This window comes from Protopterus annectens, chromosome 9.part0, assembly GCF_019279795.1.
Source record: "Protopterus annectens isolate FY-2018-M chromosome 9.part0, PAN1.0, whole genome shotgun sequence".
Taxonomy (NCBI): domain Eukaryota; kingdom Metazoa; phylum Chordata; order Ceratodontiformes; family Protopteridae; genus Protopterus; species Protopterus annectens.
Window position 1 is genome coordinate 1,289,013,087 of NC_056743.1, and position 22,902 is coordinate 1,289,035,988.

Sequence of the window (22,902 nt, forward strand, 5' to 3'; positions counted from 1 at the left end):
CATATTGCTAAAGTAGTTAGGAAGACCTTCTACATTGCCCACCTCATCATGAAGGGTTTCACATCTAGATCAAGGGAGGTCATAGTCTCCAATATACTCATCACTCATCAGACCAATGATCAGTACAATGCCCCATTCGAATGTATCTGACCCGACACTTGCAGCAGCTGGAGAGGCCACAAAGTTCCTCACCAAAAGGATAAAGGGTCTCAAAAGACTGAAAGAACTCCAGTTATATTCAGTTGCTTCAGAGGTGACCTGTGCCTGACATACAAGGCCATGTCAAACCCAGATTTGATGAACATGCTTCATCTAGACTTAAACCTCAACACAGTTATTAATAGGACGTGCTGGAGGATAGATTCATCACCCAAAGACTCCCTATGCTGTGGAACAAAATCTCGGTTTATGTGAGGCAGAGCACCTCGCTGGCCTTGTTCAAGAGGAATCTTGACCAATGGATGGGAGGGTTACCTCAGTGTCACTGCTCGACAGAGGCACAGCAAAATAATGGCTAGGCTTATAAATGCCCTCGGGCAGATAGCCTAGTATGAACCTATGAACCTATGAACCTGCGTTGACCTATCCCAGTTAATAAATGCAAAAATAAATAAATAATAAAAATAACAGTCTGAATAAAGTGTCTTAATTAAGGAAGTAAACTCCTTTTACAAAAGTTACTGTGTTTAATAAAAGAAAATGAAACACATTAGCCTGAAATGCATGAGTTTCAGTCACAAAAATTAAGACTGCTCATAATGCCTTGTGGTAAATAAACTCTTGAGAAAGCCTTGAAAATCCTTCCTAGACCCTGAAGTACATGCCAACTTAATACCAGCCCAGTTGTGTATAGGACTAGAGCTGAATTGTATAGTATGCTCTAGGTACTTATAATCTGAAATTCTCTCCTACTGACAGCAGCATTGCTCAAGACTCACCACAAGCAAAAAAAAAAGGTTGGGGGGGGGGCAGGATGGGATGCAACTCAGGAAACAAGTAACCATCCCCCATATGTGAACTGCTGGCAGCTTTAGTGCTGCCGATTTTCCACTGTCTCTCAGACAAATCAAATAGCTAGAGACTAATTGTGAAGCCCATCCTCTAAAACTGTCTGGGATAATTTACATGGGCAGATTACAACAAATAAAAAGAATAGGATGTTAAAAGGCTGTCCATGAAAACACCAGGTTTACCCTACAGAGACCTGTAATAGCAGGAGAAAGTGGATGACAGAAGTCCCACTGGCCAGATACGATCACTCACACACAATTAAACAGCCCAGCAACAGTACTAATAAACAATTTGTTTGTTGCCTTGGCACAGCCTTCAAAAGAGAATCCACAATAGTACTACATTTAATTATTACTAAAAAAGGAAAATAAATTAGAAATAACAATCAGGCGCTTACATTTCAAATGTTCAGTGTTCCAAGGATCCTTCTTCAGGTAGTTTTCCCTGAAAGGGAGCATCTCACACTGTCTGCATCTGCTGCATATGTCTATGAAAATATATGCAAGTGATCTGGCTTCCTTCTCCTCATTCAGATGGCTGCCATATCTAAAGTACCAGCCAACCCATTTCTTGCTTCTGATAAAATCACCTCTGGCATTAGAAAGTGCCTTGCAGGAAAGTCTGCAGAGAAATAAGCACTTCCTTTGGGGAAAGAAAACCTCTGACACCTGTTGGAAAAAAGAAATATTAAAAGAAGCTGACGTAGGAATGTGTACCCAAATTTACATGTAGGGTTACCACCTGTCCCACTTTGTGAGGGACAGTCCCTCTTTGGGGAGTTGTGTCCTGCAAAAAAATTGAAAAAATGGCAAATGTCCTGAGATTTTTAGGACAAAAATATTTCCTTTATTTTCTTTAATAGTTGCATTAAACAGTTATTTTGTATCTGAAACACCTAAGAAACACAATATGCAACTCAAATGCGACAAGAATAAGCTTTTATTCTGGCAAAAAAGTGAAGTTCTGTCCTTTGTACTTGCCGTGGGTATGTTTTGCCCTGCAAAATCTGATGTTTCTACAAAAAATGTCCCACTTTGGGCATTTGAAAAGGTGGCAACCCTATTTACATGCTCTGCACTGTCAAAATACCCGGGATAAAAATATTTAATTTTCTTCTAGGGCTCAGACTATGATCTGCTTCACAGAAGGCATATGGTCCTTAAACCTTAGCTGCTTCCCAGGATTCTACAAATATCTCAGAATTGGTTCCCACAGTATGAAGAGGGAAACTGAGCATTAAACTGAAAACTACGAAAGGTTTAGTGCTCTCCTTCTGTGAGGATAGCATCCACTGGAAGACCAGTCCATTTAAGAAATAGCCTTGTTATCAGATGATCTGACTGATTATTAGATCCAGGCTTTTCTAGTACCCCATTGAAATGGACATTTTTCCTTCTTCCCAAGTTCTTTAGGACACTTTTTCCTCTAGTTTTGACTCCACATGCACCATTGACTGCTGAGAAGTTTGAAATCACCCTGCACCTTTTACAGATATTTGAGTGCACTGTAAGCACTGTAGGAACTGCTGATTGAGAGCTCAGTGTCTGTTATTCTAAAAGTGTATTAGTTCTGGTTTAAGCACTTGGGCTTCAGGCCAGTTATTTTACGTTAAGAAGGATTGCGGTCTGCACTCTTGTGGGAGGAGAGGCTGGACTCTGCCCTTCTGAGCAGGGAATTTCTGGTTAAAGGCTTATAGTGCCTGCATATTCTAACTGCTTCTTACTGAAATTGGTACACCTTGTTTGCTGTAGCATAGACTAGATCCAGGCCTGCTGAATCTAGCTTTATTGTATGCTTGTTGTTTATTTCCCTGAAACGCTAATTCCACCTAAAATGCGGCCTTTTAGCACTTCTGTGGATCCCTAGTGATATCTGCATTGCTTACTGTACTTATTTCCTTGTTTCACTTGAAAGAAAGTTACTGTTTGTCGTTTTTGCATTTAAGTTACCTGTAACACATTGCATTTAAGTTACCTGGCACTTGCTCACTAAAGCAATTATATAAGTCAGCTCTAAAAAATTAAAAGCACTACACTCTCACAAACTCCCCTTGAGTACCTTGTTCCCCATTGGCCCTTTTTTCAATTATAAAGGAATTCCCAATACTATTCTAGCATGTCCAAAGGTCAGTTGTCAATCTCCTCTCCGGTCCAGCTGGTGAATCTGGGAATCTTGAGGCAATGTTACAACTGCCTCATGTAACCAGACAACCCTCTCCTCCTCCCAACAAATTCCAACACATGTGAGAGATGCAACCATATAGCCAAACTGGAGGCTAAGCTCTCTCAACTCAGTACTGGCGTAACCAGTCAGGAGGAGAAGGAAACCACACTCACTACAATTCCAGTCTCACATAGACCTACCACGACAACAAACCAAACACATAAACACACAAAAACATACTCGGAGGCTCTAAATAAAAATCTGCCTAAGCAGCAGAGACCTCCAAAGCAGACACCCAAGCAACCACTACCCCAAAACAAAACATGTGCAACACATAGCTCACAAAGCCAGTGTGATGAACAGTCACAGCCCTTAAGGCTAAACAACACACCTGATACACTTGTAATAGGTGACTCTATCGTCAGGCACACTGACGTCCCGCTCACCAGGCTGAACAAGGAGAAGGTCACGGTGAGCTGCCTGTCGGGCGCTAGGATCCGCCACATAATGCAAGCACTCAGGTCACTCCAAGGCAAGTACAAATATGACTCAGTCATTGTCCATGCTGGTGTGAATGACCTGAGATGTACCTCCCTGGACTACATGAAAAGAGACATAGAGGAGCTCTCTGAGCATGTAGCCCAGGCCGGTATGACCCTGACCTTGAGTAGCATCTTACCCTCACCAAGAATGATGCCACAATATGAAGACAAGATGATCAATTTCAACAATTGGCTTAAGTGTTGGTGTCATTCAAAGGGGATCCAATGCCTGTCAGCCTGGGATGACATGCTCGACAAGCCAAGATGCTTCGCTAGGGACGGCTTGCACCTGTCACCCCTGGGCTTTCGGATATTGGCAAAGGCTCTTGCTACCCCCATAGTGCCTTTTTTAGGTAAGGCTCAAAAGACAAACCCACCTCCATAGGTATCACAAGGGATAAGAAACTAAGAGTAATGCTACTCAACGCCAGAAGTCTAAACCTCAAGATGCAAGCACTCGAAACTCTCCTTAGCATGGAGAACATCGATATCTGTGCAGTAACAGAAACCTGGTTCAAGGCTCCCGAGAGCACCCCAGCACTACCAGAGTATACCTCATACCATGCTTTTCGGCCCCAAAACATGGACCGAACCACAAAAGGAGGGGGAGTATCAATATTCGTCAAAGATACCCACACCTCCAGGTTGGTGGCACAGCACGAAGCATCAGAGACTATCCATGTGCAACTAACTGTGGGTAAAACTGCCTTCCAGTTTATAGCCTGCTACAGACCACCCTCCCAAACACAGGAACCCCACTTGGCCTTCCTGAGAATACTGGAAAATATGAAGGTCTCTCCAAACACCATTATATTGGGCGACTTCAACTACCCAAACATAGACTGGGAGCATTACTCTAGCTCCAACACCCTAGCCCAAAGGTTCCTAGAATTTATAAACTCAAATGCTATGGAACAACTTGTTACCACTCCCACAAGAGGGGAAAACATACTGGACCTGATCATCACCAACATGGGGACACTATGCTCCAGACCAGAAGTGTATCCCTCACTGGTAAGATCAGACCATAAACTAATCTCACTGGACATTCACATCCCGACCCCACCCCTGCCCAGAAAACCACAGTGAAAAACTTCTCTAAAGCAAATTTCACGCCTCAAAACCGAGGAAATCCTTCAAAGCCCCGGGCCTGTGGAAAATACGGCCCAGTCCAGAATCCTTTATAAATGCATTCTATGAACACCTTCAGGAATGCATGGATCATGCAATCCCAAATAAAACCAAGACCCAATCCTCCAAAGGCAGACATCCTGTCTGGTGGACCCCACCCGTAAACAAACTATACAATGGAAGGAGGAAGCTAATACATGATGGAGCAAAATCCCAAAAAGGGAAGGCATCTCTGATCAGTATTAGCAAAAAACTACGGGCACTTATAAAATCGTCTAAGGCCAGCTTCGAGAGAAAAATTGCACAGGACACTAAGGATAATCACAAGGCTTTCTTTAGTTATGTTAGGAACCTGGGTGGGAATTCCCAGATATGCTCAGAATTAGTCCAAAATGACAAAAAATACACCAAGCCCACAGACATTGCCAACATCCTAGCTGACAGGTTCAGTGCAAACTTCTCCCCCCTCTCCCCACCAAAATGGCAAATATCTATCCCAACAGAGTGCTGCCCCCCTGACATCTCAGATGCTCAGGTAAGAGCCGCCCTCTCCAAAGCAAAAAACACAGCATCAATGGGACCAGATCGTGTCCCGGGCTGCGTCCTACATGAACTCCAAGAAGAGCTAAACCCAAACATAAAACTACTGTTCAATCTTAGCCTTACTACAGGATATGTACCCAAAGAGTGGCGTACAGCAACAGTGGTCCCTCTCCACAAAGGTGGTGCCTCAACGGATCCTGGAAACTATCGCCCCATAAGCCTGACTAGCTTGGTCTGCAAAGCTATGGAAAGGATCATCATGGACTTCATAAATAAAGATATTGGGGACCTACAGACACTGGATCCTACCCAGTTTGGCTTTGTTAAGGGCAGATCCTGCCTCTTAAACCTGGTCAATTTCTTTGAAACAGTCACCAAGGCCATTGACGAGGGGAAGGTGGTCCACACAGCCTACCTGGACCTCGCAAAAGCCTTCGATACAATACCCCACTCAGGCATTATAGATAAGCTCACCAGCTTAAATATAAACCCCTATGTCACTAGATGGGTAGCAAACTGGCTCAAGGACAGAACCCACATGGTTAGAATTGCTGGAGCCATGTCAGACTCCAAACCAGTTACAAGTGGCGTCCCACAAGGCTCAGTCCTGGGACCTCTCTTGTTCGGTATATATTTCTCGGCAGTACAGGCCAACATGGAAGGACTGTGGCTGACCAAGTTCGCAGATGACTGCAAACTTGGCGCCATAATCGACTCTACAGCCGACACAAGCATCCTCCAAAAGGGCCTCATAGAAACAGACAACTGGTGCCAGAGCCATGGCCTCAAGCTAAACACCAAAAAGTGTATAGTCATCCCCTTTGGCAAAAACAAAGTGCCCACAAATTACCACATAGGTGGTAATCCATTAAGTACAGAAGAAGTCATTAGGGACCTGGGGACCCAAGTTGATAGCAATCTCTCATTTGACAACCACGTGGCCAAAGTGGTTAGAAAAACATTTTATATAGCCCACCTAATCATGAAGGTATTCACATCTAGATCAGGGGAAGTCATCGTACCTCTTTACTCATCCCTCATCAGGCCCATAATTGAGTACAATGCCCCTTTTGGGATGTACCTTACCAGACACCTGCAGCAACTGGAAAGACCCCAAAAGTACCTCACCAAGAGGATCAAAGGGCTCACACAGATGCCATATGCTGCCCGGTTAAAGAAACTCCAGCTCTACTCAGTGGCATACCGCCTGCTCAGAGGCGATCTGTGCCTGATGTATAAAGCCATGTCCAACCCGGAATTAATGGACATGCTGCACCTCAGAAAATCCAAATCCCATTGAGCTACGCGCTCGAGAGACTTGAACTTCAGCAATGAAATAAATAGGACATGCTGGAGGGACAGATTCATAACCCAGAGGCTCCCTTCACTCTGGAATAAAATCCCAGTCCATGTTAGGCAGAGTCCCACATTGACTCTCTTCAAGAGGAATCTTGATGAGTGGATGGGAGATCGTAGGTTTATCCCAGCTATCACTTCTGTGTCACTGTTAGACAGAGGCACAGTATACTAACCTCGAAAAAGGGCACAGCAAAATTAATTTAAAATGGGTGGCAAAAGCCAAACACACTCTGGCTAGGCTTATAAATGCCCTAGGGCAGATAGCCTAGTATGAACCTATGAACCTATGAACCTATGAACTCTCATTTCTTCAAGAGTTAGTGCGAACTTCAAGGAGACAGTAAGTGAATTTAATGAGCTCCATGACAGTAGGAGCTAATGGAGATGATTGTGCCAGGTTATGCTGCTGTTGATGTTCTTGCTTTGTCCCCACACTCCCAGATTCGGTGACTGGACAGTAAGTGTTTGTAGCCGACTGCGGTAGGGGAATACAGCTTACTGATCGCTTTTTGCCATTTCTTTCTGGCTGTAGTTAAAAGTTATTAGGAAGCATATCAAATTTCCCATGCCTATTAACTGGATTATTGCTATTGAACACATATTACATATCTATCTTTATTACAGAAAAGGCTGGAACCTGTAAAGAAATTTTGTATTAGGCTGCCATTATAGCCAGAAGTCTTCAACGTATATTTTTACTACAATCTATATCCTGCTGAGGATAAAAATTGGATGAAGTTTACAGCTTATTCTCTTACCTTCTGCAATACTAATAGAGTAGCTGGTCTGAGCAAAAAAGCTGGTAAGTCTTGATAGTTGGTTATATTTTCTCGATTTCTGGTTTGAACGATTACATTTCTATCAAACCTATACTAAAACTCAAGGCCAGTAGAATGTAGATTTTTACTTTTATAACAGAGTATCATGGTTTTATATATATTATATATATTTTTTAACAACAGGGTTTAATTAGGAGATATTTGTATGTTAGCATTTTAACAGATACGTATATTTAAGATTTATGTGTCAAAACATTATATGTTGGTAAAATTGTTTAGGCATTTTACTATTTTGCTGAAGGCATTTATAAACCAAAGTATATGCCATTTTAGGATGTACACCTTTAACCAGTTAATAGGAATCACATGTTGCATTTAAATTAGTATATATAATCATTCATTTAGATGTTTTCTTGGTCTGAAGAAGTTGCATTTCAGCAACGAAAACGTATGGTTTAAGTGGAACATTTTGGCGTTAACCTTGGTTTTGTGGAAATAAAGAAAGTTTTAAACCAGCACCTGTCTATTTCAGAACTTGGATATTTATTGGCATTCTTCCTGAAGCTGTATTTTACATTGCTTGGTTTGGATTGTTACAGCTTCCCTTTTGTTCGTTGTTTTTGTTGTAACATGGAGGATTCAGGGGAGACAACTATGGCCGATATCCAAGGATCACTATTTCGCTCAGAAGTGGGCGAAATCCGTAAGCTAACTGGTCAACTGAGCGAACTTATCGGAATCTTGGTGCCCTTGGGTAAGGGCTTGCAACAAATATTGATGACACCTAATTCAGCCGCTATACCGGAACGAACAGGAGGACCTGAACACATGGGGCATCGATCCGGTAGCGGAAACGCCACAGCAGAGCCCGACAACTTTTTACAACCAACAGACTACAACAGAACACCTGGTTTGCTTCAATTTGGTACAGCTACAAGTTCCGGGAATTCCGGGGAAGCGGCAACGTTAGAAACACCAGTCGGGTCGTTTCAAGAATGGTATAGAGACATACCATCTTTGACTACTACGTCTAGTCCGAAACAAGCAGATTCTAGGACACTTAACTTTCGAGACTCCATGACGGAACTTGAAATTAGTCTCCTCAGGTACCGTAAGCTTCATTTAGACAACAAATATTTACAAGAATGTCTAGATAAACGCTTGGTGCCTAAGGGACTTAGGATACACAAGTATCCTAACCATGTTATCCAGGACAGTGAGTTTCATCATGAATTAATTACAGCTTTTGACAATTGTGGTTTAGCTATTGTACAAGCCATAGTGAGAAATAATGAAAGGGAAATAAATATGCTTGACAAAGATATTTTTAAATATAATCAAGCAGTTGTCAATGATTTACTGTTTCAGGTACAGGAAAATAAAAATCTATATTATAAAATCAGGCAGGATATTGATAACAAATGTGGTGTTATAATACAAAGAAAGTGCAAAAAATTACAGAGGGACATAAGGGAATATAGTGAAGGTAAACAATATCCCTTGCCACCTTATTCCCATAACCGGAATTTTAAACATTCCAGGACAGTGTCTTTTTCAGGGCCTTCATTAGAAGAAAAAGAACAAGGTATGGATAGACCAAATGTATGGGGGGCAGATCCATTGCCTAGAAGGTCCGAAAGGATTCGTAATCAGAGAAGTGCATCTCAGTCTTTTTTGCACCCAAGCCCCCCACCCAGGGGGAACACGAGGAATTACATGAACAGGAATTGAGGGATATTATACCAGAAAGTGGAAATTCCTATGAGTGGCAAGATAGGTTAACATCTGAGTCCTTAATACCCTTTTCACACAGTACTTTGGAAGGCTTTACTATATACAACTACAGTCACTTGGAAGTCACAGACACTTTCTTTCAATTATTCACCAAGGGACTTAAATATGTCCCTAGTAAGTATAGTGACATTACCAAAGTGATCATAGACTTGAAGCTCTTTATTAGGAAATTAAACCTAGAGAACCTGATGGGCCAAACAGATTATGGTCAGCAGGGGATACCACATAAAACCAGTACATTTAATCCCCCACTACACCCACAACTCAGAAACTTGGAGATGAGAATAGAACAAAAGATCAGGAAACAAGGGGTACCAAAGAAAAAACAGGTAACAAACTTAACCTTTCCAGAGAGAGAGCTTTTGGAAACTTTGAGATTAGACCCCAATATTAGAATCATGGAACCAGATAAAGGAGGGGGGATAATTATTATGGACCAGACTTTATATGAAGGTAAGATGTTGAATTTACTTAACAACACTGACAGATACACAATAGTATCAATAAATGAAATCAATATAGCCTACAAAAAAATAGATTTGGCTATACAAAAACTAAGGGATTTAGGAATGATTGACTTAAACATCTACAATTTCCTATACAATCAGGAACCCAAAATTCCTACTATCTTCGGAATACCTAAGGTCCACAAAGACCTAGAAACCCCCCCACTTCGACCTATAGTAGCGGCTCAAGGTTCCAAGATTTCCACCATTTCCAAATTTCTAGATTATAAATTTAAGGAAATATGGCCCAAGTCATCACATCTTCTTAAAGATTCCTGGCAATTCTTGAAACAGATTACTCCAGATCTGGACCAACCCAACCTTAAATTCCTTACCATAGATGTGGTAGACCTGTTCTCTGTTATTCCTCATGAAACAGGCCTACAATGGTTGGATGAGGCTATCTCAGTCAGTCCCAAAGTTAAATCAGGGGACAGTTTTGTTATCATGAACTTAATGAAATTAGTCTTACATCATAATTTCATCCATTTTGGGGGAGAATTTTACAAGCAGATTTCTGGTGTCGCTATGGGGGCAAATTGTGCCCCTACTTACGCAGACATCATTCTCTCAATTTGGGAAAGCAAATTTGTCCTGAATAGTGTATACAGCAAGCATTGGGTAGCCTATCACAGGTTTTTGGATGATATCTGTATTTTTTGGACAGGGTCCCACTATGAAATCCAGGAATTTATGGAATATTTAGCAAATACAACGGATTTCCTTAAATTTACCCATCAAGTATCTGATGACAGGGTAGAGTACTTAGATGTTCTTCTTAGTAAGAGAGCACAAGGGGGTTTCAAATCTAATGTATATAGAAAGCCTACCTATTCAAATAGTTACATTCATTTTAACAGCTCTCACCCATTCCATCAGAAAAGGGGCATTGTTAAAGGACAGTACGTAAGGATTTCACGTATGACCTCAGAAGATGAGGAATTCCTAAGTGAATGTCACAATTTAAAATCTATGTTTATGAACAGAGGATATCCTGTAACGTTCATCAACCCAATTCAGGAACAGGTGATTAAGGGCAGAAAGGATAGATATAACCCAATATTAGGGACAGGTATCACCACACCCGAGCAGAAAAGAGTAGACAATGTGGATTTCCCACATGCTTTTATTACTCAATATAGTTCAAACTCAATTGACATCAGGAATATTATTATGCAAGAATGGGACGCCTTTATGGCCATTACTGATCTACCTAATTTGCAAGGAAAAGAATTTAAGATGGTGTTCAGTAGGGGCAAAAACATTAAAAGTTTACTAGAACAAGTACCCATGGAAAAAAAAAAACAACACGTATACGTAAAGGTACTTATAAATGTGGTACTTGCCCACAGTGTTCATATGTCATACAGGACGAAGCAGTTACTATCACAGCTTTGGATAGGGTAGTAAAAGCAAGAGAGTATTACAACTGTAACAGCAATAGAGTAGTTTACCTTGCAATCTGTTTACAGTGCCCAGCTTATTATGTGGGCAAAACAGAACGTACTCTTAAACGTAGGATATATGAACATATGTATGATGTAAAAAAAGCTAATACAAACAACGCACTGTACAAACATACACTGACATGCCCCACAGCCAAATACAGATTCTTTGTATTAGAAAAGATCAAACCGGACCCTAGAGGAGGACCTTGGCAGGCCAAATTAGAAGAAAGGGAGACCCATTGGCAGATTTCTTTGGAATCAAACAAGAAGCCTGGTTTGAACGATTACATTTCTATCAAACCTATACTAAAACTCAAGGCCAGTAGAATGTAGATTTTTACTTTTATAACAGAGTATCATGGTTTTATATATATTTTTTAACAACAGGGTTTAATTAGGAGATATTTGTATGTTAGCATTTTAACAGATACGTATATTTAAGATTTATGTGTCAAAACATTATATGTTGGTAAAATTGTTTAGGCATTTTACTATTTTGCTGAAGGCATTTATAAATCAAAGTATATGCCATTTTAGGATGTACACCTTTAACCAGTTAATAGGAATCACATGTTGCATTTAAATTAGTATATATAATCATTCATTTAGATGTTTTCTTGGTCTGAAGAAGTTGCATTTCAGCAACGAAAACGTATGGTTTAAGTGGAACATTTTGGCGTTAACCTTGGTTTTGTGGAAATAAAGAAAGTTTTAAACCAGCACCTGTCTATTTCAGAACTTGGATATTTATTGGCATTCTTCCTGAAGCTGTATTTTACATTGCTTGGTTTGGATTGTTACAGCTTCCCTTTTGTTCGTTGTTTTTGGTTATATTTTCTACAAACATATTTTTGTTTCAAAACAATTGAAACCATGGGCATAACTACTTTTATTTGCAAGCAAAGGAATATTTTAGTTATGTTCTTTTTTTAATGAAAAGACTGATAAACTTTAAAGTCCAATCAGTTTTAACTATGCAGCCTGAAGTACTAATTACTATTTTATTCAAAAAAAAAAAAAAACAACTAAACTATTTCACAAGCTTTACCTGCTGGTTACGTTTACCAACGTGAATTTATGTTGTAGATTTTTGTAGGGGTATTCTCACCACTACCTACTCAGTATTTAACAGCACACTAATGGAAAGATGGCTCCTAGCTCTATTAGCATAGACAGCTGAAGTCCTTGTTATAACCAAGGTGACCCAAGTTTGATTAGTGACAAGCTATATGGAATTGGCTACCATCATATACAAAAAACACTGAAGCAATTCAAACATTTAAAAAAATCTTAAACATTTACAAAATTAATCTAATTGCAACTGCTTTTGTGACACTAGCTTATTGTAACAGCTGGATTTCCTACACATGTGTGAGGTGAAATTGCTCAAGCTTAAGTAGCCCGCAGAAAACAAAGACAAATGGCATAACACTGAGCTCTGTTTCTCATAGGAAAGCATTGCCTGTACAATTTCTAATTGTGCGCTGGCAATGATTTACCTTCTTAGGTAGATTTCTCCCTTCTTCAAGTTGGTGCAGCCATTGAGTTGGTATATATATGCCTGGGGAGTGTAGGGGACTTGCCCTCACATCAAGGGGTGCACAGGGGCTTGCCCCCTTGCAAAAAAACAAGAAAAAAGGAGTTTTTCACCCTTTTGGATTTTAAGCCTTTTTAAATTTCTTTTGGAACATTAACTTTCAGGAAGTCAGCATTTCATAGTAGAACCCTGACAGCTTATACCTTTAGTGAATGTATATTCTGAATGTGTCACACATCCCTTACCTTGTATATCAAATTATGCTACTGTAAATATATTTTTGTTTCAGACTGTATAATTGTATGTCATGTAAGCTGTCTTATTGTTAATCTTACAATACTAATTACTGTAAATTGATTATAGTGTACAATTGTATCTGGGTTGTACCTGGAAAGGGCCAATAGACCAGCCCACCTACCAGGTTATCAAGTCAAAAATAAATAAATAAATGCACCGTTGAACAGGAGATTTGATGACCACCTTGGAATGAAAAAAAAATACTGCTCCTGTTTACATTTAATATGGAAAAAGCAGAGTTCTTGCTGAGTTGTACTACAGTACGATGCATGATTTAACCAGCAGCAGACATTAGGAATACGGTCTTAGAGATATGGAGAAGGATTAGATGTGCATAAGCATGCCATCATCATCCACTCAGCATCAGATAAAATCTACTCAATGGGAGACATTGTTCATCTCCCACAGTACTGGGTGCTGTGACTGAGCTTCTGAATGGTCTCCTTTAGTCGTAAGCTTAGCAAAAACCTATGATATTATATGTGGTCAGTATTCTAGCTGTAGAAATGTTTCCATGTCTGTGGAATACATCCTCAGGCACCCCCTACTACTGGCTTGACATTCAAGGATGGTGTGAAATAACTTAGTATTGCTAATGTAAAGGGCAGGTATTCTGAATGTTAGACTGTCATCTATTAAATGCCTCTGTATCTCCTGTTACGTGCTGAGACACTACCTTCACTTTTTGAATTATTATTGTCACACCTCTCAACTTTTACTTCCAGAATAACAGACAGAGAAAAATAATTAAAAGACCCCAAAGTAGGGACACTTTTTAAATACTGTTACTAATAAGATGAAACTTCTCAAAATAATTTCAGGTTGTAGGAAGGACAGTGCAAAAATTTGAGAACATATTAAAACAGTGGTATGATTTTTAGCATGTATGTTTTATTCTTCTGCATTACTGTTGTTTTATTAAGTTTCTAAGCCCCCTCCCCCCTGCTCCCAGTAGAAGGGGTACCTCTATTATGCCCAATGAAACTACTTGTTTATCAAAGAGACTAATCTGCGGTTTTATTCATTTGCAAATAGAGGTGAAGAAACTGTGTCAGGCAGCAGACTTTGATATTTGTTTGGGGGTGGCTGCTGATTTACTGTAGTGATTCCTCTAATAGATACAAAGCGAGGCCTTGCTGGTTAACTAAAAAAAGATATTGTGTCTGGTACAGAGAGAGCAATAGAATGGAAATGCATTCTATTATTTCATACTCAAACTGACAGGAGTTGCCCTTACTGGATTTATTTAATCTCATATCATTTCAACACAAGATCACCACCTTGTGGATAGGTGACATAATTGCATTTTGAAGTGGTAGACAAATTCATTAAATTGTCTGTTCTGTACACAACAAAATAAATAAATCCTACTAAATCTCTTCTAAACTGATTAAAATACATAAGGATTTTTTTTCTTAAACTACTGTTTGATATGCTTAACAACATTTATAAAGAAAATGTGAAATTTATTTAGAAACATACAGAAAAGTTGAAGAACTTCAGTTGTAAAGTTTGACATGCTGTACGTAATAGTAGCTATCTGTTTCCCTAGGAATCTTTATGAAAAAATAATGTTTCAGAAGTTTAAATTAATGGTTATATAATTTATGATAACATAATAATTATATCTGAACTACATATATAGCACACAAATAAGGAGTCAGTGAACTTTAATGACTGCTCTGAATTAGTGTTGTATACAAGGCTCTTCTGAATGCGCTTGTGACACCTACAAATGTAATTTTCAAAGGTGTTCACTGGGAATGTAGTTGTCACACCTAAGAATTTAATTATAAAAGGAGTTCCCTGTGATTTCAGAGGTGACTACTTTAGTGCTATATTATGCTGCTAAGGCTGCCTGTACTTTGTTAGAGCTATTAAAGAAAATCATATAGTAATCACATTTAAGTATTATAATAATGTAAAAACAGCTTGCATGAATACTTTAGTAGAACTGGAAATTTGGTTACTGCCCCTAAACACAGATTCTGTATGCTGCTACCAACTTGACTGTTTTTGGTGTTGTTCATACTATGTTTAACAGAATGTTTTACCACTATCTCATTGAAAATTACATGCTGCATTCCAATTTTCTGCATATGGAACTTCAAAGACTCCACTTTATTAGACTGTACTCAAATACTCAGTTGGAAAAAGAAGCAAAGCCACACCAAACACAGTGCCTACCCTCAAAAGAGATCCACACTATAAGGTGTTGGATGATTTCACTGTTACCAAATTATGAAGGACTGGCAAATCTCACTTAAATTATATTACACAATTCTGTTATTTTGTCTAAAGCTAATCTGCAAATTAATGTAACACTACATGGTTAGTAAACATGAATTTAAACTAGAAATGAGCATTTTTGTCCACGTTATTCATTTTCTGAAACTTAAAAATGTCTCACATATTCTCCTTTTTGCAGTAAAATAAAAACTATAAACTCTTCAGTTTTAATGAAGATCCTTGCAAGTTTATTTTTACTTGCCCTGTGGCTCTGAAAATTTTTAAAAATGACTGGTTGTTATTAGCTGTATTTTAAAAATTATCATTTAAGTACATATGTCGGTTTTAATCATTTTATGTTTTATGGGGCATTTCTCACACATATGCATTTTCAAAAGCTAGTGATATCAGTTAGGTGTACTGCTACCATCTGCAATAAACACCTCCCAATTCCACTTTTTACTGGCTACAACATAAAAATTTACCCATGGAAAAGTGAGCACCCAGCACTGACATTTTGCAAGCTTTGGCAGCAATATTGTTTGGACCCAGTAAGTGAAAGTGTTTAAATATCATGTTCATTGCCTCAATACCTCTTTTCCCACAGTTAGTAGAAGCCACACCATTGTTTTGTTTCCTAAAGCTACTGAACCTGTTACTTTTCTGTCTTCATAACGGTTCTTCCTGGAATTATGTTCATTTCTATTACAAGGCATTTCATGAAGCTCTGTACAAAGAGGGTTATTTTGCCACTGCAGTATAACTTATGTTTCTTGTTACTTCATGAGTATCCTTCTTGTAATTATATGTACAAATTCCTTCATCATGGTACTGATTCATATGTTAAACTCCAGAGGAAAAAAAAAAACAATACTCTTTTCAGCTTCAAACATGATACAGAATGAGAAGCAAGCACGTATAAAAAGCCATACAGCAATTAAGCTGGGAAAATGATTGCCCCTCAGAATTCATTTGTACAGTATTGCAATGGTTAGCCATTCCTGTAGCATAGATGGATAAAACTGTGACTACTCCCAGGGTGACCCAAGTTTGGACAGTGGCTTTGGCACTTGAGGAGCTGGGGGGGGGGGAGGAGTCAGAGAAGTGATGGGGCACTGGCTGCTAACGTATTTCACAGGGGAGGGGGGAACACCTGCCTGAGGTATACACTCCATGTTAGAGTCCTAAGTAGAGAGAGGAGATCATGTGGAAGTATTTGTTGTGCAGGAGACTGTGCCTTTGATGGCTACATCACTCTTCGAAGGGATATACTTCCCAGCTCTTGGCTGTGTTTTCATACCTCACTAGATTAATATCAAACCTTCTCATTTTTTCTATACATCCTCATATTCTTTATGCTAACTCTCTTCTTTACTCTGTCTCGACCAATATTTCTGATTCCCCTATAAGCCTGTATTGACCTACAACTTTGTGCTATTTCTCCATACTACTGTTTAACACTTACAGCTTAATATCTTCTCTCGTGTGGGACTCTGCAGAGAGAAACCTTTACCTTCTGCCACCAATACTACCATTTTTTATTTTCTTTTCATACTCAGTTTGCATTTATCTTGTGTATTTTTTCATACTTGTATATCTTAAATGCATTTACTGTCTATATTTTCAATAGAATTTACATTCTTTTCTTACCATTGTATATTTTTGTGAGTGAGATTGATCTACTGCTATAATTTGTATTCTGTGGAGCTTTTCTCCCTGGGTCACCTCTGAAAATGGATTCTTGCCCAGTCATACTTTCCCAGTACACAACGGTCAATAAAAAATACACTCTTACAACAAGGGAGGTCACTGAAGCTGATCCACCCTGCTGCTCTGTAGAAATCTCCTCATTTAAATAGCATTACTTAGGAAAGCAGCATTCCTTTCCAATAGTTATCACCATAGCACAGGTATCTGTACTTTGTACTATCTCAATCTATTAACTTACAGCTGTTGTCATATTTTATTGTTACTTAGAGTTCAGTTATTTTGTAATAATTGTTAACTTATGCTTTAGGATGAATTCTGCTGTTAGTTTTCGTACATTCTGTTTTTTTGGTGGTGCTGCGGTAGCGTTGTCGCCTCACAGTAAGATGCGGTCCGGTTCGATTCTCAGCTAGAGCATCTTCTGCGTGGAGACATCTGTGAATGGGCGTACCTTCGTTGAAGGTTGTGTGTCAGGTCTGGCAAGCCGGTACATAAAAATCAACTGCCAATCATTAGCGGACCGGAGTTCCGCTGTGGCGACCCCTAACCGGGAAAAGCCAAAAGACACAAACAAGTGTTGTTCTATTCATACATTTACAGTGCTTCTGTTATATTGTCTATCAATGCATTTGAGTTTTACTTAACCACAACATGCAATAATCCATGACTGGATGAGGGTATCACAGGATTTACCCATGGCTGATGTGGTTTAATCACAATGGTGAAGCCTGACTGATTAAATTAAGCCAAGTGTGGGTAAATCCTTCAGTGCCCACTCAGTCACAGGAATGGATTATTCCCATTGTACAATGATATTATTCAAGAAAGGAATTACTTACCTTTCTTCAGTAATATCATTGTACAACAGCTTCCACTTTTTATGAGGCTCTTGCCTCCTCCATAGTGCCTTTTTTAGACAAAGTCATGAGCACAAAATTACCAACGTGAAAAATTCTTCTAAACGAAATTTAAAGGTCATGCTGCTAAACGCTAGGAGTCTCACCATGAAACTACACTCATTGCAAGCATTCCTTACTCTGGAGGGTGCTGACATTTGTGCAGTCACTGAAACCTGGTTCAAAGCTAAGGAGAGCACCCCAGCCTTACCAGGGTACTCATCCTACCATACTTTCAGACCCCAAACAGAGGGCTACAAAGCCAAAGGAGGTGGAGTTTTAATATATATCAAAGACATACACACCTACAGACTGGTCAAACAGTATGATGCACAGGAGACACTCCAAGTGCAGTTAACTGTTGACAAAACACCTGTTCAAATCATAGCTAGCTACAGACCCCACAACAATGACTTAGGATGCCCACTCTACCTAACTGGACTTACTTAAATCCATCATGATTCAACCTTTACCCTGATCCTGGGTGACTTTAACCAACCAATCATAAAGTGCAAGACCTCTTCTATCCCAAACACGAATGCCTAGAGATTCCTCGACTTCATCAATGACAATGCATTGGATCATCTGGTTGACACCTCCACGAGAGGTAGAAATATCCTGGACATGAGACTAACCATCATGAGTAACCACTATAGCACCCCTACAGTGTCATTCTCCTTGGTAAGATCCAACCATAAAGCAATTACTTTCGAAGACACAATCTCCCCTGAACCCCCCTCCCGATCAAGGTCGAACAAAAAACTTTTCCAAACCTGACTACATTTTGCTGAGAGTAGGTATAAGCAGCTTCACAGCCACCGTCCCTTCAGTTGGAACTAGCACAAATGTCCAAGCCTACACCAAAAATCTATATGAGCACCTACATAGCTGAGTGGACTCAGCAATACCTGACAGGACCAAATCATCTTCCTCAAGGAAGAGTAAACCTGTCTGGTGGACAGCAGTAATAAACAAACTATAATAAAAGTAAATGTTGCTGTCAGGACCAAGAAGGAGCAGGTGCCAAGTTGGGAGCAATCTCTCCCTTGTCTGAACAAACAAATAAGGTCACTGGTGAAATCCTCTAAGGCTAACTTCAAGTTCAAATTGGCCACATCCACTAAGAACAGTCACAAGGCCTTCTTCACATACATCCACAATCTCAAAGGTAACACCCAAATCTACTCTGAACTGGTGGTCAAGACCACAAACAAACACTGTAGATATAGCTAACCTGCTGACAAACAGATTCAGTGAAAACTTCACCATCTGTTGCCCCATCAGTAAACCAAGACATCCCCAGCACCTGCCCCCTCCACTCATCACAAGGTCTTTAATGCTCTCTCAAAGTAAAAAAATACAGTCTCCATGGGACCTGACAGCATCCCTGGTTTCATCTTACATAAACTCAAGCATGAGCTCTCAGCACCATTAGGCATCTTATTCAACTAAAACTTGAGCACCAGCTTCATCCTAGCCAAATGGAGGACAGCCACTGTCATCCCACTACACAAAGGTGGAGCGTCCACTGACCCCGGCAATTATAGGCCCATCAGCCTAACTAGACTGGTCTGCAAGTCCATGGAACACATTATCATGGACCTTATAAACAAGAACATTGGCAACTTCCAAACTGTTAATCCCACACAGTTTGGCTTTCTCAAAGGGAAATCAAGTCTGTCAAACTTAGTCAACTTCTTTGAAACATTCACCAAAGCCATGGACAAGGGGAAGATGCTGCACACCGTCTACCTTGAACTAGCCAAAGCCTTTGACACAATTCCCCACTCAGGCATAATAGATAAAATCTCTCAACTAGGCATCAACCCATATGTTACCAGATGGGTAGCTAACTGGATCACTGATAGAACCCACTCAGTCAAAATAGGGGAAGCCACCTCTAGTAGTAGCATCTATATTACCCGATTGAAAGTTTAGGTTAGCAAATACCTAAACATCCACCTGGTAATATTGAAAAATTAAAACAGCAAATGGCCAATGTAACTTAGGGAATGAATACCCTTGGCTGCTTCACCCCCCACACCCCCCTAACTAAATATACCAATTCTGAGATCACTCTAGAGTGGGAAAAGGGGCAAAATCTGCATAATGGCCAAGGTAATTCTTTCCCTGCATTAAATTGACCATTCGTGTTTTTTTGCTTTCACTACTCACTAACCTAAACGTTCGATCAAGTAATAGGAACCCTAGTAGTAGATCTGTAATGGCTGCTGTACCCCAAGGATTGGTCTTTGGGCCTTTACTGTTTGGGATATACTTTTCTGATGTTCAAGCCAAAACCAGTGGTCTGTGACTGACCAAGTTTGAAAATGACTCCAAGCTGGATGCTGTCTTAAATTCCTCTTGTGATGTGAAAATCCTCCAAGAGGGCCTCACCCAAACTAATGACTGGTGCCAGAAGCATGGCCTCAAACTGAATGCTAAGAAATGCATCATTGTCCTCTTTGAGGGAAAATGGCATCCCCACTAATTATCACATTAATAACAATGTACTAAGCACGCAATCAGTCATGAGGGACATGGGCACCCAGGTTGATAGCAGCCTGACTTTTAACCAACACGTTGCCTCCATTGTATGTAAGGCTTTCTACATGGCCCACCTCATAAGTAAGGGTATTTCATCTAGAAACAATGAGGTCATAACATCCCTGTACTCCTCCCTTATCAGACCAATTATTGAGTACAATGCCATCTTCGACATGTACCTTGCCAAGCACATGCAGCAGCTGGAGAGACCACGTTGGTTCCTGACCAGGAAAATCCAGGGTCTCAAACACCTCTCTTATACAGATAGGCTAAAATCCCTGTCCCTCTACTCAGTCTCATACAGACTGCCCAGAGGTGACCTGTGTCTGGCATACAAGGCCATCTCAGACCTAGACTTGACGGAGTTGCTGCATATCTGTAAATCAAACTCCTCTCATACAATCCACATGCAACGCCTCAACCTAGTTTGTGATATTAATAGAACTTGGCAGGATAGATTTGTGTCCCAAAGACTCCCCCATCTGTGGAATAGACTCCCTCTCCATGTCAAGCAGAGTACCTCACTAACCCTCTTTAAGAGGAACCTGGATAACTGGATGGGAAACAGAAATAAACCCCTGGGATCCCACCTGTGTCCCTACTGTACAGGGGAAACAGGTGCTGACTTTGTATGAACATGGGTGAAATTCTTGGATAGGCTTATAAGGGTCTCCAGGCCAATAGCTTAGTATCATCCTGTGAACCTATGAACTAATGTACTGTACATGGGACTGGAACATGCATCCACACACTTGTGCATTACTGAAGTGTAAGAGATGTGACAGAGAAGAAAACGACTTCCCCACAGGTGTTTGTCTCTCTCTCTTTCTCTCTCTCTCTCTTTTAATATTACGGTGGTGGTGCTGCGGTAGCATTGTCGCCTCACAGATAGACGTTGCCCATTCGATTCTCAGTTAGATCGCCTTCTGTGTGGCGACATGCGTGAATGGGCTTTCCTTCGTTGAAGGTTGTGTGTTAGGTCCAGTAAAAATCTATTCCCAATCATTAGCGGACCGGAGTTCCGCTGTGGCGACCCCTAACCGGGAAAAGCCGAAAGACACAACAACAACAACTAGTTTACCTTTCAACTCCTTTGCTCAAGAATTTTGGATAAATTCAAAAATAATTTGGGGAGGTGTATAAAGGACCAAAATTAGGGATGCTTTTAAATATTACCACAATTCACTTAAAAATTTAGTAGAGCAACATGTTTTGCATCAACGTTTTTTTTTCTGGCAACAGTAATTGACTGACTGTAATCCTCAGTTATTTACCAGAAAATCAAAATTTTATGAGACTCAGAGTAAAAAATATGAGAAAGATCAAGGACATTCTGCAAAATTCTGGACATTTGAGAGGTACTGATAGTATTATCAGTCTGACTGTTGAAGTTTTGTTGAAGAGACAAGCTATTTGGGCTGTCCAATCAGTGGACTTGTTTTTGAATAATGATGATCTTTTATTGTACAAGTTGTACACTCCAGATATACAACTGGGACACTGGACTTGATGCATTATAGGATTATGCATTCCTTAGTGATGCAGGGCTATATTACATATTCAGTTACAGATATATGTAATAAAAGTTGTACACACTTTTTATCATGACATTTCCCCCACCTCAAAGGAGGAATCTGAATAGATGATAAGTCAGCAAGCAAAGGAGAGTAGTATTGCTGAAATTGAATTCATTATCAAGTCTTGGTGAGTACCTTCATGAGGTGGACCTTGTTTTTCACAAAATCTCACCAAGATGACACTGATATTTAGACTGCATTTTATATAGAATATATATAATGGTCAGAAGTAGGTCAAACATTAAAAAAGATAGCTGGTTGCACAGGTGCCAGGACTGGAAAAAATGATAGTGTGGCATCCTCAAAATATGGAAACATTCCTATTATGGGGTCAGGCAAGGCAGAGAGGGAGGATGGACCCCTGTTGTAGAAGGAAGTAGCAGTTCACAAAAATCACAAAAACTGATAGACCAAAGAAGAGCCATAAAGACGACAGAGTGTACTATTGAGGATAAGAAAGAAATGATGTATATGCAAAAAGCCCAGAATTTCCAGACAAAAGATATACAAAAAGATTAAGGAAAAAGTTAGCGGAAAGAAAAATACTTCCACAAGAAAAACTGTGAGAAGGTTCAAATAAACATTTGTGTTCACTAATACAACGGATTTATGAAAAACATTATATAGAGCAAGAAACTTGTATCTGTTTGGGAAAAAAAAGCATCTGAGGAAATGCAAAAATATAAACAACAAAACCCAGAGATTTTTGAAAAATATAAAAAAGAAATATGGACATGGGAAAGAAAGGGAGATATGATATGGTGCAATATTTATGCAAAGTTGAAAGTCAAATGCCAAAATGGATAATGGAAAGATGAAGACGTCTGGTTTTCGTG